Genomic DNA, 17,064 nt, shown 5'->3' with positions numbered 1-17,064 from the left:
TAGTGATCATAAGTTCAAGAATGCAATGAGCGGGTTATGTGGTGAAGTTGAAAAATCCGGAATGGTAGTCTAGCCTATAGTGAGGTCCACGTTATAATAGCAGTGTGTGATTTGCAATGGTGTCTTTGTCTATCATTCAACAAAGCAGATGGCGCTATCTCTTTCACGCATTGCGATGTTGCCACATCGTTTATCAACAATGTAGAGATTCAACTAATTAACAAAATAATTATTTTATCTCAATCATGAAAATTTATTATTATATCTTCAAAAAATATATTTTCTTGATAAATAAAATATAATTAACTATTTTCAACAATAATGAACAGTTAAATTCATCAGATATACCAGTATCAGCTGTTTGGGTGGCAAGGCTGAGATCTGGCAACCATTTTCTCCTATTTTCCTACACTGCCATTATAACATGGACCTCACTATAGTAAGCCTGTAGCCTACTAAAGGAACTTAAATTGCTCCACCAAAATGATACCGGTAACATTCAAAATCATTTCAAAACTTCTTACGTTTCGAATATTGAAACGGGAAGAGAATTATTGAATTGGTTAAAAATTACTTGAAATACTATCATTTAGACGAGAACCAATGGTGTGAATATCAAATCAAAATTTTTATTCACAACTCAAAACAATATTGAGGGTCCTGCCAAACCCGAAGGTTTTTCGGCGGGTGCTCAGTTACAAAGAAAAAACTCAAGTTACAAAAGTTAAATAAAACAACATTTTTATAAATTTTGGTCGATTCATATAAATTAGTAATCTCATACAATTATCAATTCATTTAAGTTTCTAATCTGAAGCCTGCTACACTCAAAGGGAAATATCCACGTGAAGATTGAATACATAAATGTAATGTCACAAGGGGACTTAAATAAGTAACCAGTGGTATTCGAATACCATTTCATTTGCAATGAATATTGATTCACATATCAGCGACTAAGCGGTAAATTCGCGTTCGAAATTATGTTTACAAATTTCTATGCTGGTCGTGGTCGTTGGAATTGGAATATCTATTTGTGTTCTTGGATTGGAGACGTCTGATATTATACTGAGAGGCTACATACCGACTGCATCTGAAGCTCATCAACATACATTTCATTCTATTATTTCAGCAGTATATTGTCACTGCCGAAAATCACAACCACATTTAATAATTACTATTAACAACCTGATAACCGCAAATTTTCTCAGTTAATGATAGCATGTCCGCACAAGCATTGCACCGTGGATGCCGTGATATAATAACGTGCAAAAATAAATTGATCATCCTATCTTTATACCACCAAACAAGAAACGCTCGTTCGGCATCATCCAAAAAAGGGTAAAGTTCCATTGTAAATTAGAGAAAGAATATGGTGCATTCCACCAGTGTTAACGCTTGGCGAACAAAGATCATTGAACCATAGTTGAATGCTGTGACAATATGATTCTGAACTGCTCTATATTACTAGTCTTATTACCCACAGAACACATAGAGGCTGAGAGTTTTTGAGTGTAAAGCTTTAAGAAGAATATACGATTATGATTCCTTGGAGGCTGCAAGGGGAAAAAGCACTGCAAAACGACGCAATCTCAGCATAGTGACCATAAGTTCAAGAATGCAATGAGCGGGTAATGTGGTGAAGTTGAAAAATCCGGAATGGTAGTCTAGCCTATAGTGAGGTCCACGTTATAATGGCAGTGTGTGATTTGCAATGGTGTCTTTGTCTATCATTCAACAAAGCAGATGGCGCTATCTCTTTCACGCATTGCGATGTTGCCACATCGTTTATCAACAATGTGGAAATTCAACTAATTGACAAAATAATTATTTTATCTCAATCATGAAAATTTATTATTATATCTTCAAAAAATATATTTTCTTGATAAATAAAATATAGGCCTAATTAACTATTTTCAACAATAATGAACAGTTAAATTCATCAGATATACCAGTATCAGCTGTTTGGGTGGCAAGGCTGAGATCTGGCAACCCTTTTCTCCTATCTTCCTACACTGCCATTATAACGTGGACCTCACTATAGTAAGCCTAGCCTACTAAAGGAACTTAAATTGCTCCACCAAAATGACACCGGTAACATTCAAAATCATTTCAAAACTTCTTACGTTTCGAATATTGAAACGGGAAGAGAATTATTGAATTGGTTAAAAATTACTTGAAATACTATCATTTAGACGAGAACCAATGGTGTGAATATCAAATCAAAATTTTTATTCACAACTCAAAACAATATTGAGGGTCCTGCCAAACCCGAAGGTTTTTCGGCGGGTGCTCAGTTACAAAGAAAAAACTCAAGTTACAAAAGTTAAATAAACTTGAACAAAATAAATACCGTATGACACTTCAAAGATTTCAAGTATAAGATAAAGGAAACAAATACAAAGTGCATAAAGATTAAAATGAAATATATAAATTAAAGTAGAATATAATCAAGCAGTAATGAAATAAATGTAAGGCTATATAGATAGATATTATCCACCTGCCTTTTGGTTATATAGTTTGGAATTGTCCAATTAAATTAGGAATTTTTCATAATATTATTAATAAGTTTTGATACAACAACGCATATAGCCTAGTTCTATTTGTAAGTACAAAGTTTATTATTCCTCTCTATCTCTATATATACTTCAGTTTTTCTGTTAAATGTAATTTTTGTGTTAATGAAGTTGGGTTCTATTCTATTAGGTATAATTTGGACTTCTCTTGTCCAAAATTATTTTCAATATCTCTGAGTTATCTATTTATTCGTGGACAGAATCACAAATTATATAAATATGATTAGGAAGGAACAACAGGCATGGCCCAAATCTATTCCAATCCCAAATTTTGATAAATTAGTAAAATGTCCAAAAAATTGGTTATGTTTCTACTGTAAAACGTTCAAGTTCAATTTTCGTCCAAAAATATGTACAAGCTAAACATTTGAATTTAGAGAAATTAAAACACCAAAGTATATTTAAATATACTAACACTTAATTATAACTTCATATTGAATTAATCATTTCATTTTCTCTGAGATAGTCTACTATTCATCAATTTTATTCAGTACGGTAACTCTGTTTCATTACTGGGGATAGATAATGTTTTATATCTTCAATTCACATGAACTATTCAACAGGCATGAGTAGTGGTGCAACGATTACACCGATCTTGTTCAGCAGTACGGCAATGCATCTCCCCAATTATCGAGGATGAACATGTTTGTATCGTTCTGCGTTGAAGGCTAAAAATGTTTTCCGATTGGAAATCCTTGCGGAGCGCCTCGATAATGGTTGATTCGCTAGCAGCAGAGCAGCAGAAAGTTTGAAGCCATCTGTCAAAACTCATCTGCAAGCCGCGCTAACAGAGCGAGCGCCATGCTAGATTGCATTCGAAAAAAATCGCCCTCTGAGCGAACGCTGGACGGGCGAAATCTAAAACAAAATGCGAAAAATGCAGGAAACATTTCTATCTTGCTTTTTGCGAATGGTATCACATTTGTATGAACGGGCGTATGTTTGGAATGTACTGTAATTCCCATTTCACCATCCTTTTAAGGGGTCCGCGGTCCTAAATGGAGTTAATTTGTAATTCAAATTGTACAGTTCACTCTGGCTCAATTTGCAAGGTTGAACTGAGAGAGCAGTCTTCAGGTAAAATACCCTGTACATTTTGTTTCCACCTTTTTCCATTTTCATTATTTTATTTTTCTGTTCTATTCATGAGAATAATGAATAATTGAGCTATATGCTGATGCAATGAATTCTTTTCTACATAGGCCTTTATTCCTCTCAAATTCCACCCATCTTTAGGTGCATCCGATTTTATCAAGAGTATGTCTAATGTATACTGAATCTATATTGGTAATGTCTTGTATTCATGATTTTTGTTGATCATTTTCCTTGTAAGGTAAAAATATCACGCATGAAGTAAAAATTTGAATCGTGACGTTTTCCTTTCTTTGAAATACTGAGATGTGAAGGATTTAACATTTTAAAATTTTTTCTCATAAGTTCCTTCATTTTAAATATTTTTTATCTTTTTTACCTATAAAAAGCTGCCCCTATTCTGTTGATCTGTATTAATTACAGCCATTTTACTACCTTGATCCCATTACAAATGTTCACGTTGTAAATGACAGTATTTGATCAATATTGATTGGTATTTATATCCTTGTCTATCATTCGAAAAAGCAGTTAGCACTATCCTTTTCTAGCTCCGCAACATTGCCAGATCGTATTTTTAAGAATGTAGAAATCTAATTATAATAGAATATTCAACTCAATATTATGAAAATTTATCATTCAATAATTGAAAATTATATTTTATTGATGAATAAAATATAATATTGATTATTCTAAACAAGAGTGAACAGTTGATATTAGATTGAATAAACTGGTATCTGTAGGCCTATCATCTATAGAAGCCAGTAGCAAGGCAGAGAATCGGCAACGCTGTACTCCTATCCTCCTTCACTGCCATTATAACGTGGGCATCACTAGGCTATAGCCCCTTAGCTCCAAATTTCTCGTGATAATGAAATAAAAAGACACATATATTGTCAAATTATACTGTTTTATTTGGTATAGGGCCATGGTCTCTTGACCACACACGTCACATTTTAACAAATAAAACGGTAGAATTTGACAATATATTTTGTGTTTTTATTTTATTATAGAACGGTTCTACAACAATCTACATGGATTTATATGGCTTAGGCCCGGTTGCATAACAGCCGGTTAAATTTTAACCGTGATTAATTTTACGAGAACCCAATCACAGAAGGCGTTTTTGAAAAGACGGCTTCTCTGATTGGTTCTCGTGGAATTAATCACGGTTAAAATTTAACCGGCTGTTGTGCAACCGGCACTTAGTGTATTCATGAGGTTGTTTTTATCCTTTGTTGTTGTTTTATATTAAAAATGAGTACCTACATAAAATTATTACTTTATAAAGTGAATTTTTTGAAATAAATATCTTTTGTCTGTCAAAAAAAACATTGACAGTGACTCAGCCGAATTTTTATCTTGGTATATTTCTCCAATTGAGCAGACTTAAATGTACTTCAAATAGTGTGTGGAAATATCTTCAGCAGAAATAAAAAAAATATCATTGTGTATCGTTGTATTAGTGTTCATTGTATTCCTAATGTATCTGTATAATATGTGTCATTTATGCCTATGTTTTCATTGTATCCTGAATGTCATGATTCTTATCACGTATTAATCTACCCTCTCTCATCTGTAGGAAAATAGCCTACTCGTATTTTCTCTGCTTATTGAGACATAAATACAAAAAAAATGTTCTAGAAGAATATTTCGTTGAAATTATTCGGAAAGCCACACAGATTCAATGAACGGATAGTGTTTGATTAGCAATGGTATCTTAGTGTGTTTGTCTTCTCGGTCTCAAAAATTTTATAGTTTTTTCAAAGTTTGGAATTTTCTAATGAATTGTGATTGATTCAATTTAATTTAAAATGATTTTTGTGTGTTTTGAATTGTGAATTGAGTGTGTAATTAATGAATGTCAAGTGACACATAACCTAGCTACATTTTTGGACTGTTGTATAAATTAGAATTGGAACCGTTTTGGGCTTATAAGCCTGTGGTACTTTTCTGTAGGTTGTGTAATTTTGAATGATTGAATAAATAAATAAATAAATAAGATTCATTTCATCGAGACTGATTTTTCCCGTTTCTATATCTGTATAAATTAGGATGCGATACGTTTTTCGTATTTTCATTTAGCATTCAAAACCAACCAGTGACTGACTGGTAGATGATAGGGAACATCTCTTATAATCTGATATCATGCTCACCATTTATGAAAAAGAGCGAATAGCTGTGCTTTTTGAAGTCAAAGCTTTAGAGAGGTCTTGAAAGCGTTTTAAAAGCTCAATCAATATTCGTCTTTGACTGAACAAAAGCTGAGAGATGAAGCTTTTCCAGATCGACCTCAATTTACAACCACCACCTCCATTATTGAATGAAAGAGGAGAGATTTCACATCGAGGCATGACAGTTCCTCATTAACAAAGTTTTTCATGTTCTTATCGATTGCGTGGATGTTCTTACATATTTTCCCGATAAGCCGTCTACCACAATCAACTGAGATTCAAAGATTTCTTTTTCTAATTTTGTGTGATTTGATTGTTAAGAACTCTTTAAGATCATTACTTCTCTTCTCTTCTTTGCCTGCCTATTACATGGGAAACCATAGTTGGCTAGGTATCTTTCTCTCTTTTTTTCTCTTCTCCAACACACCCAACCACAAAGCCCATGGTTTTTTATATTTGTAACATTTTATTATGTTTTATTTGTTTCATAATTCTTTGTAATTTTGTTTTGTCTTGTTTTGTGTGTTTTTAATAATAATAAATTGAATTGAAATCTTGCTATAAATTGATTGATTATTTGCCTTTATTAGGGCGGAGTTGGGACTCCAGGTCCTCTCTGCCACAAACTCCTTTACAAAAAAAAAATATTACAGAAGATACCACAATAGAAAGAAATGAAATTCTTAATCAAAATAAATGTTTGGAGTAAAATAGCAAACTCTCTTCTATAGAAAAATATACTCCCATATCTGATTAAAACCAATTTCTACACAAAAAGTATGCTTCAAAAGAAATATCAGGGCACCGAGCTTCGCTCGTAATTTTTATTTATTGATAAACAGAACACAATTATTCTCTAAAATGATCGTGTTTATATTTCACAGCTGGCTATATGTCATCTTATGAATTTCGGGGATGCGATATTTCGTTTTTTCACATACTCACTCGCTCACTCACTTTTTTACTATCCACAGCTGTTTCAGCCAAGGATGAAAATCCTTTTAATCCTGTTAAGCGAGTTTTCCCAAGGATGAAACCTAGTGCAATTGAATTTTTATATCATAGACCTACTATGTTCAAAATTTCGTGGAAATCGTTAGAGCCGTTTTCGAGATCCGTTGAACATGAATAACCAGATAAATAGCCAGTTATAAAAATATTGCTCGTTTAATATGATAGGATATATAGATCATCTATAGTTTTCACATTAATCATCTTGCGTAGTTATCCACACTCATCTAGCTTAGATGAGAATAGTCAGAGAGATACAGTTTTACTTTTTACACAGATCTCTCTTAAAGACAGAGAGGACCGATGCTCTTTCCTACTACCCAACAGCATTCTCCCTACTTCTGTGTCAGCATCCAATTGTGCGCAGCATGCTTACTCCTCTCCACTACTCAGTCCATGCTACAAACTGTGGAAGGAGAAATTGATTTCCCCTCTTCATGTTGAAAGTAATATCTCTCGGACTTTTGATTGACCTTGATGTTTTAGTTCTCTATACTTGAGTAACTTCATTCAAGTTAAAATCATTCTCGTGGTCAATGATCTCTGAACTCTTCAAGAATAACTGCTCCTAGGTTGTTTGCTGTTCTGCAGATGGCAATGCAGTACAAAATAATCGACTTTTCTGGGGTAAAGTGAATTCGATGTCACAATAATTTACGGTTTGTACGTGTTTGCGAAACGTATATTGAGTTCAGCCCAGTCACCGCCGGTTTTTCAAAATGTAGATGCGCCCTCGCCCCAAGGATAGTATTCAGGATACCTATATACTTTAGCTAAATGAGATCCCTGTATACTATGAGTATATAGCTAAATAACATTCCTATATACTATGAGTATATAGGATACCTATATACCTATCCTTGTTCTCGCCCAACAAAGGGAGTGTAATATCGGACCTCAGATGCCATCACGCAACTTTGAAAATACAATTCGGTTTGAGGTGACAGTTTGATCATTTGAATTGAAAAGTTCAAGTGCAATTCCTCTAGCGGCACCTCAAGACGCGCCTCTAGACACGCCCTAAGGAATTGCACATTAATTGATTGGGTGTTATGTTTAGTTGTAAGCTTTTTTCGAGAGTTCGAAATAATGAGAGTTCAGATTGAACTCGATAATTTAATTTACGAACTTGATTTAGGCAAAAAATAATAAGAGTTTGGAGAGCAAGTCAGTTTGTGATCTTCATAGATTGATATACTGCATTAATATATTACATTGATTTTCCACAATTTATTGCTTAGTATAGGCAGAGAAAACTTCTATACTAGAAGATTGATTATTCAATGGTGTAGGCTAATCCGTTCCTTCATAGTATAAAATAGTAATATAAAACACTTCACTTTTAATAATAAAGGGTACTACAAGTTTTTATATTGTTTTTATTAATAATAATATAGTTTATCCTCAATAATATCGTATCATATGAATATAGTACGCTATATTCCTTCAAGATTATAATATTCCCGCAAAACTGTATTTTCCTTGGGCAGTAGCGAAGAACAACAGTCTATGTTTACCTGTACAAGATAATTAGATATTAAGCGAACTGTCCAATGTTATTTCATACATTTTATAAGTATTCTTCTATAATCTTGAAAACATCTGGCAAATTATAACATTTTCAAGTATCACCAGAGTAACTCAAAGTACCTATAATACTGTATTTTAGGTGCATTGGTGTAATTCTATTTTCTATGTATTCTATTTTTACTTTCCTTGCCCTATTACCATAGGTAAGGAAAGTATTACTTTCCGGAAAAAATTAAGGTAGCCCAATTTCTAAATTTCTATACGTTTCAAGGTCCCCTGAGTCCAAAAAAGTGGTTTTTGGGTATTGGTCTGTATGTGTGTGTGTGCGTATATGTATGAGTATATGTGCGTCTGTGTACACGATATCTCATCTCCCAATTAACGGAATGACTTGAAATTTGGAACGTAAAGTCCCTACAATATAAGGATCCGACACGAACAATTTCGATCAAATGCGATACAAGATGGCGGCTAAAATGGCGAAAATGTTGTCAAAAACAGGGTTTTTCGCGATTTCCTCGAAAACGGCTCCAACGATTTTGATTAAAGTTATACCTGCAATAGTCATCGATAAGCTCTATCAACTGCCTCAAGTCCCATATCTGTAAACATTTCAGGAGCTCCGCCCCATCTATGCAAAGTTTGATTTTAGATTCCCAATTATCAGGCTTCAGATACAATTTAAACAAAAAATTTCGAGTGGGAAAGATTGAACATGAGAATCTCTATTAAATGATTCACTATGAAGAGATTGCAGACCTCGTGGGTCTCCAGCGTTATTACCTTGTCATCAGCTGGATCAAATCTTTGAATAGTAGACTTTCGATGCGCGGGAACACTAGCGTCAGGTGATCAATTTTCATAACGGCGAGGAAAGTTGTGTGAGTGTACCACACCAGATTTTGTGATTCTATTTCTGAGAACTGTTTTACGCACATATTTCTCAAAACCTGTGACACCAAATTCCCCTTCATGTCGTGAAATATACTTCATACTAGCATATCCTAAGCGAAGGATTCACATTTGAAAAAAGCATTACACCACAAATGAAGATTGTTTACTAATTTATTCATTCAAGCGCAAATGAGTTAACAACCTCCCATTTCTATATTCTATTTTTCTTTTGTGCTATAGACAATATATGCTCTTGTCTACATAGTTCCCTCGTTTATGAAATATAGACTGTATTATAAGTACGGTATGTTCTTGTCAGATTCAACTTCTTATCCTCTAAATTGCAATTTGCTTTCAGCATTTTCCTCTCAATTTGAAGCGAGCTACAAAAGGTAACTTCAGAGATAATCTGCATAGAATATTGTTTCAAATGAGATGATTTCGAGCTACCTTGCGCTATCTCCATGTTGTAAACAACAAGCTTGTTTCCACTCTGCTAGCACAACATCAATCATGGCAGATCTCATTATTCACATTCAAAGCAGTGCCTTATATTTCACCAAGAGCAATGTCATTCCAGAATATGAGTCAGTATTTTAACGCACAATGGCAACACTGTGCTCAATGTCCTCTCTAAGTGGATCAACCTTTTGAGCTTTTGTGCTGGATGCAAGTTATGCGTGCATGAAAATTCATTTTTCTGACAGAAGATTTTTTTTGTTCAAAAACGTAATTTGCAGCATCACGCAAACAAAGAATTTATGAGATTTGTCTATTCTGTTGACGCTAATTCCGAGGCTTTTCTTAGAAAAAGTGAGCTTTTTTCTCAGTTTTTATTTATATTTCATACTTAATTATAAGCTATTCAATACCAGTTATATCCTGTGAAAAGTATATCACTGTGTCATTTATCCACATTTGAGGTCTACCCATACTCAAGATTCAATTCCATTCAAGAACTCATATACAATATTGATCCACGATTCAAGGTAGACGCACACAGATCGTCATCGGACGGACGGCACGCATCGGACGGATCGGACGATTAGATTTGATGAATTGTTTTCAATCGGAGAGCGCATACCTATCCGCATCGTATAGGTATGCGCACTCCAATTTAAAACATTGCATCAAATCTAATCGTCTGATACGTCATACGTCCGATGCGTGCCGTCCGTCCGATGACGATCTGTGTGCGCCTACCTTTATGAAGCACTGCCATACTCATTACCATAGAATAAACAATCTTTTCCGTTTTCTCTGAAATTACTTCAACATGTCTAGCTTGAAGAGTATCTTTCATATACAATGTGCAACTACAGTGAAAGACGTAGAGCTGATAAATAATTATAATATTATGATTATATTGACTTTCTTGCATTATTCTCAGTGCATCATCCAAAAGTGAAATTACGAAAATAGGAAACTTTCGCAGACACATATCTGTCTTATACTGCGTCCATACTGCTGCTTCCTATACTTCGTCTATCGATGCTACATTATTTCTCAATATTTTGCTTAAAAGTAATGGAAAGAGATGTTTTTTTCTAATGAGAGTTAAAAATTAAATGAAAGTGGAGTCCTAACAATTTCATGGCAAAGGCGTCAGATCAGTATGGATAGCTGTAATATTGAAAATGAATTAATTATCGATCGTTAATATTGATTATATACTAGCTGGCCCGGCGATCTTCGTACCGCCAAATAGTTAATGCATCTCATGACAAACTTCAGCTGGATGCACACCTGAGGAGGCGCGATGCGACATTTTGCATCCAGGTGTTTCTTGCTTATTGGTTTGAATGGAAGAACTCACACACACTAAATCGGGCATGGCGTGGAACGGTGTGATAAGGCAATCTCCATAAGATCAACACTTTGTATCACCAAGCTGCGCCTCCTCAGGTGTGCTTAGCTTAGCTTAATCTGATGCACTATACTTTTATGAAAATTATCCAACAATCAGTATTTACATTTGTATCTCAATATGGACTTCTTATGTGCTTAGTTAGTTGTTCAGCAGTTTGTATTTTTAGATATAGTTGCAGCTTGCTGGGAAATTGAATGGTATATCTCCTTGCAGCTGATTTTCCCGTGCATATTCTAAATTTACAGAATTTCAAGTTCTACGACCCAAGTTTGGACGTCGTTCGTACCACGGCATTATTGAGAATTGAAATTTTGTAAATCGGTAGGAAGAAAATAGAAAATCGAATCTACCGACGGCTGTAGGATGACGCAATGATTATAGCAGCTGATTTTTATTTTTGTGTGGCCAGCTCACAATCTTCTCCCATAAGGATTACATGTAAACTTTGAAGGGCCTTAGGAAAGAGTCCTGAAGTTGGATCATAAATTTGATAGGCTCTGTTATGGCTTTGTTATGTTCAGGAGCAGGTTTATGCTCCTGAACATAACAAACACAACTGAAAAAATCATCAAATTCGGTGCACACATAAAAAAGTTATTGAATGTCAAATTTTGAGGCTCGATTTTTATTTACATAGATTATATAAAATGCTCAAATTGATTAGAAATGAATATCTCATTACTTGAGTAATAATAATAACAAAGCGTGAAGATACCTTTCAATTATTAGATACCTTGTCTCTGATGATAATTACTGGAGTAATTTTAGCATAATATTGATATTATTATAATTAGTGGTTAGGCCACTTATATATTATCCTAGTGGTCTACATAATATAAGTTGGGCATGAGACTTGTTGCCAGTTGCGATGACAAACTTGATCATCACCCGAGGCGAAGGTTTATGTCAGCCGCATAATCTCACGATTAATTGCTAGCTATTCGCTGGTGATTAATTGGGGAAGAGATGCTGCTGCTACTGATGATGATAATGACGATTCGAGGAAGATACTCCTCTTCCTCCTATTGAGAGGGGGAAAATGAGCAGATGATGATGATGATGATAATAATGATTGGGAAGAAGAGGAGGTAGAAAAGAAGGAGGTGTGAAGGAAGAGGAGTTTGGTGAGGCAGAGGAAGAATGAAGGATGAGAATGATGAAGATGAAGAGTAGGAGTTGGAGGAGGAGAAGGAGGAGAAGAATAGAATAGAATAGCTGCCTTTATTTTTTACTTACGAGGGCGGAGTTAGGGTGCAGCCGGCCCTCTCTCACACTCAACCCTCCATTACAACGCTAAAAATAATCACAAGATTAAACAAAATCAAATTGAGAAAAAAATATATACAGTATTACAAACAAGGTAAATTAATATTATTGAAATACAAAATAATAACCAATAGAGGAAAAAATATAACAAAACCTAAATTATAATTAAGATAATATCTATCATATTATGAATAGAAATTGAAAAATGAAAACTGAAAAATAATACAATGTAACAAAAGAAGAAGTAGCAATGTCCCTTCTTCGAAGGGAAAGAATGAGGTGAAGGAGGAAAAGAAGCAGAAGGAGGAGAAAGATAAGAAGGAGGAGAAGGAGGAGGTGGAGGTAAAGGTAAAGTTGTGGTGAAGATAAAATTGGAAGAGATGATGATAGAGAATAAAACTGTGGAAGGATGAGACGGAATAGATGAATGACAAGGTGGCAAGGAAGGGGAAGGAGAAAGAAGGGAAGAGGTTGAATTAATAGGAGGAAAGAGGACAGAGGATGAGCTACGAGAAGGGATGAGACGCGAATCTGCGGACACCTATAATGAGATCCACTTGTTCTGTCAGCATTGGTTAAATATGTAAAGCATTGACGTTATTCACAAGCAGTGATGACAGTGTGAGGTGATTCTCACTATAGAAGCTTTCCATCATCAAGCCGATTGCCATCTTTCTGCACTTCATGAACTGCTAAACTGCTGATCTGCTGATCAGCTGAGTTGTGAGCCTCACACTCTGTCTCAGTCTCACTCCTAAACATGTTTCACACTTTCTTTACATCCGAAGTTGGCGATAACGAACGCATTCGCTGTTAGAATGACTCATGTCGTTTGACCCAACTCCAAACCTCGAACTTATTCAATCAACGGAAAGGAACCGATAAGTTTTCCTGCAGGCGGCGCTGATCCAAGTTTCATTGCTCAGTACCAAAAGTATTATTGCAGTATGTGGGCTACAATAATAAGATAACCAGGGAACATATGTTTCAACTTGGATGAATGATTGACAAAAATGGCAATTAAAGAGTGTAAAGCCAGCTACAGACATACACATATATATATATATATATATAATATATATATATATATATATATATATATATATATATATATGTGTATGTCTGTAGCTGGCTTTACACTCTTTAATTGCCATTTTTGTCAATCATTCATCCAAGTTGAAACATATGTTCCCTGGTTATCTTATTATTGTAGCCCACATACTGCAATAATACTTTTGGTACTGAGCAATGCAAAAGTATTATTGCAGTATGTGGGCTACAATAATAAGATAACCAGGGAACATATGTTTCAACTTGGATGAATGATTGACAAAAATGGCAATTAAAGAGTGTAAAGCCAGCTACAGACATACACATATATATATATATATTATATATATATATATATATATATATATATATATATATATGTATATATATATATATTGTACATTTGATGCTTTGCCGTCCTTATTGTATTCTACAAGAAATAAATAATATAAATTCCATACTTTCTGACTTGAATGTGAATAAAGCCAGTTAAGCCAGTTACATCTCATCACACGTCGATTTTTGGACGTTTGATTTTTTGTCCTTATAAGTTCTATGATTTTTACAGATGATGAAAGGAAACTTGTCAAAAATCATCTGTAAAAATCATAGAGTTTATAAGGACAGAAAATAGAACGTCCAAAAATCGACGTTTATGTAACTGGCTTAACAGGCTTTATTCACATTCAAGTCAGATATTATATAATTTGTATTAAAGATGATGGTTTCTTGATCCTTTCCGAGCTGCGATGTATTAAACACTTTTTCCTATGTATTTCACAAGATATCTAGTCAAAATAATTTTTTTGATTAAATTAAAATTATTTTACTGCATATCGTGTGAAATACATAGAAAAAGTGTAGATTTATATTGTTTCTTCATTTCATTCTATATTCTTTGATTCCAGTCATTATATAATTGTCCTTAAATCCAATTTCTCCATTTCAAGAGACTGTGGACTAGCACACGAGAATTTCACCTGCTTTCCTATTTTTTTATGAGGTTTCGTACTAAAGGTGATTGAGAATCAAAGTGGAAGAGTAAATATTCTCGATTTCTGGATTGTTCAAAGTTTCAGCTTAAGCTTGCAATGAGGGGAAAATGATTTCTCTGAAAAATGTTATCTACTACAATGATGAATTTTCAAGCTTTGAACGATAAAAATGTGTTAATCATCGCCAATATGTGTTGTGTTAGTTGGTTTATGATATCGATGTTTTAGTATCCTGCATACACTTCATTTCAAGAACTTGTATCATAGGCCTACATGGTGTTTTCTATCTATCTTGCCTCGTATAAGTTCTTGTCTCTGTCATATATCTTCAAAAACCACAAAGCTCAATGTTACCCCATGCAAATAAACTCAACTCTGACAAGTATGAGCCGAGAAATATGTAAAAACTGTTTTGAGCCTAGACAATTTCGTGATTGATCAGTTTCATTTCTATGGAAAGCTCTGAATGTATAGTTGGAGAAGGTATAAAAGGTAGTAGATAGATGCTATGTCGCTAGTTGTGACAAAAATGTTGCTTTGATTTCAATACACCCTGTGATCATCATAAATGTGATCGCATTATCTTCCATGTGGGGTATGTATCTGATTGATTATCTGATTAATCTGATCGATTATTGAAATAAGTCAATAATATAAATTCCATACTTTCTGACTTGAATGTGAATAAAGCCAGTTAAGCCAGTTACATACACGTCGATTTTTGAACGTTTGAATTTTTGTCCTTATAAGTTCTATGATTTTTACAGATGATGAAAGGAAACTTGTCAAACATCATCTGTAAAAATCATAGAGTTTATAAGGACAAAAAATAGAACGTCCAAAAATCGACGTTTATGTAACTGGCTTAACAGGCTTTATTCACATTCAAGTCAGAGATTATATAATTTGTATTAAAGGTTTCTTGATCCTTTCCGAGCTGCGATGTATTAATACACTTTTTCCTATGTATTCCACAAGATATCTAGTCAAAATAATTTTTTTGATTAAATTAAAATTTATCGTGTGAAATACATAGAAAAAGTGTGGATTTATATTGTTTCTTATTTCATTATATACTCTTTGATTCCAGTCATTATAGATGATTGTCCTTAAATCCAATTTCTCCGTTTCAAGAGACTGTGGACTAGCACACGAGAATTTCACCTGTTTATGAGGTTTTGTACTAAAGGTGATTAAGAATCAAAGTGAAAGAGTAAATATTCTCGATTTCTGGATTGTTCAAAGTTTCAGCTTAAGCTTGCAATGAGGGGAAAATGATTTCTCTGAAAAATGTTATCTACTACAATAATGAATTTTCAAGCTTTGAACGATAAAAATGTGTTAATCATCGCCAATATGTGTTGTGTTAGTTGATTTATGATATCGATGTTTTAGTATCCTGCATACACTTCATTTCAAGAACTTGTATCATACATGGCGTTTTCTATCTATCTTGCCTCGTATTAGTTCTTGTCTCTGTCATATATCTTCAAAAACCACAAAGCTCAATGTTACCCCATGCAAATAAACTCAACTCTGACAAGTATGAGCCGAGAAATATGTAAAAAACTGTTTTGAGCCTAGACAATTTCGTGATTGATCAGTTTCATTTCTATGGAAAGCTCTGAATGTATAGTTGGAGAAGGTATAAAAGGTAGTAGATAGATGCTATGTCGCTAGTTGTGACAAAAATGTTGCTTTGATTTCAATACACCCTGTGATCATCATAAATGTGATCGCATTATCTTCCATGTGGGGTATGTATCTGATTGATTATCTGATTAATCTGATCGATTATTGAAATAAGTCAATCAGACATCTCCATCCATATTCACTTCTTCTACGTTACAACAATCGTATGACAATCGACGTAATGCTGTTGTGAGCCGAAATTTGAATTGATTTTGCTACCCATTGTTAGACAGATCCGGTGTTAATGTGATGATTTCCTGGGGCTTCCTTCCCCGTAATGAAACATCATTGATTAGAGTAATTCATGCGGAGGTTAGCGTGAATTATCGAATTATCGGTGTGCCTTCTATTCATGTATTATACCTTTTCTGAAGCGGGTCCAGAATAATATTTTACTGAAACGGTGGGGGAGGAGGGTAGAGTCAAAATTCTCATGCGAATGCTGTCCCATGGACAAATAAAGCTTCAATTCTTCCAAAAATTATGATTGGGTGGAAGAAAATGTTATGTTTATTAGCCATTTTTCCACATTCTTGTATAGGAATTGAGTTTGAATTCTAGTTTATGATTTGGGTGCTCATTCTGAATGAGAATTCAAATAAATTTCTTATTGGACATGGAAAATTCATCCATTTATTCCTTTGATAATGCTTCATTGTGATTTGTCAATTGTATTGAGAACGAATTTAAAATTTATCGAATGAACATTGAATATATTGAAGTGATAAGATTGAATAGATGGATGAAATAGAAATTTAAAATGCTGAAATAAATTGAAATGTTAATCCAATTTAATATAATTTAGAATGTTAATAGAGATTAAAATTTAAAATGTTATCCAGCTAGTGCTACCACCTATTAGCGAGAATTAAAGTTAGATGCATTTCTAACAATAATTTACCAATCAGGAGAAAGTGGTT

Source organism: Nilaparvata lugens, chromosome 5, assembly GCF_014356525.2.
Source record: "Nilaparvata lugens isolate BPH chromosome 5, ASM1435652v1, whole genome shotgun sequence".
NCBI classification, from domain to species: Eukaryota; Metazoa; Arthropoda; class Insecta; order Hemiptera; family Delphacidae; genus Nilaparvata; species Nilaparvata lugens.
This window is presented reverse-complemented; position numbering follows the sequence as displayed.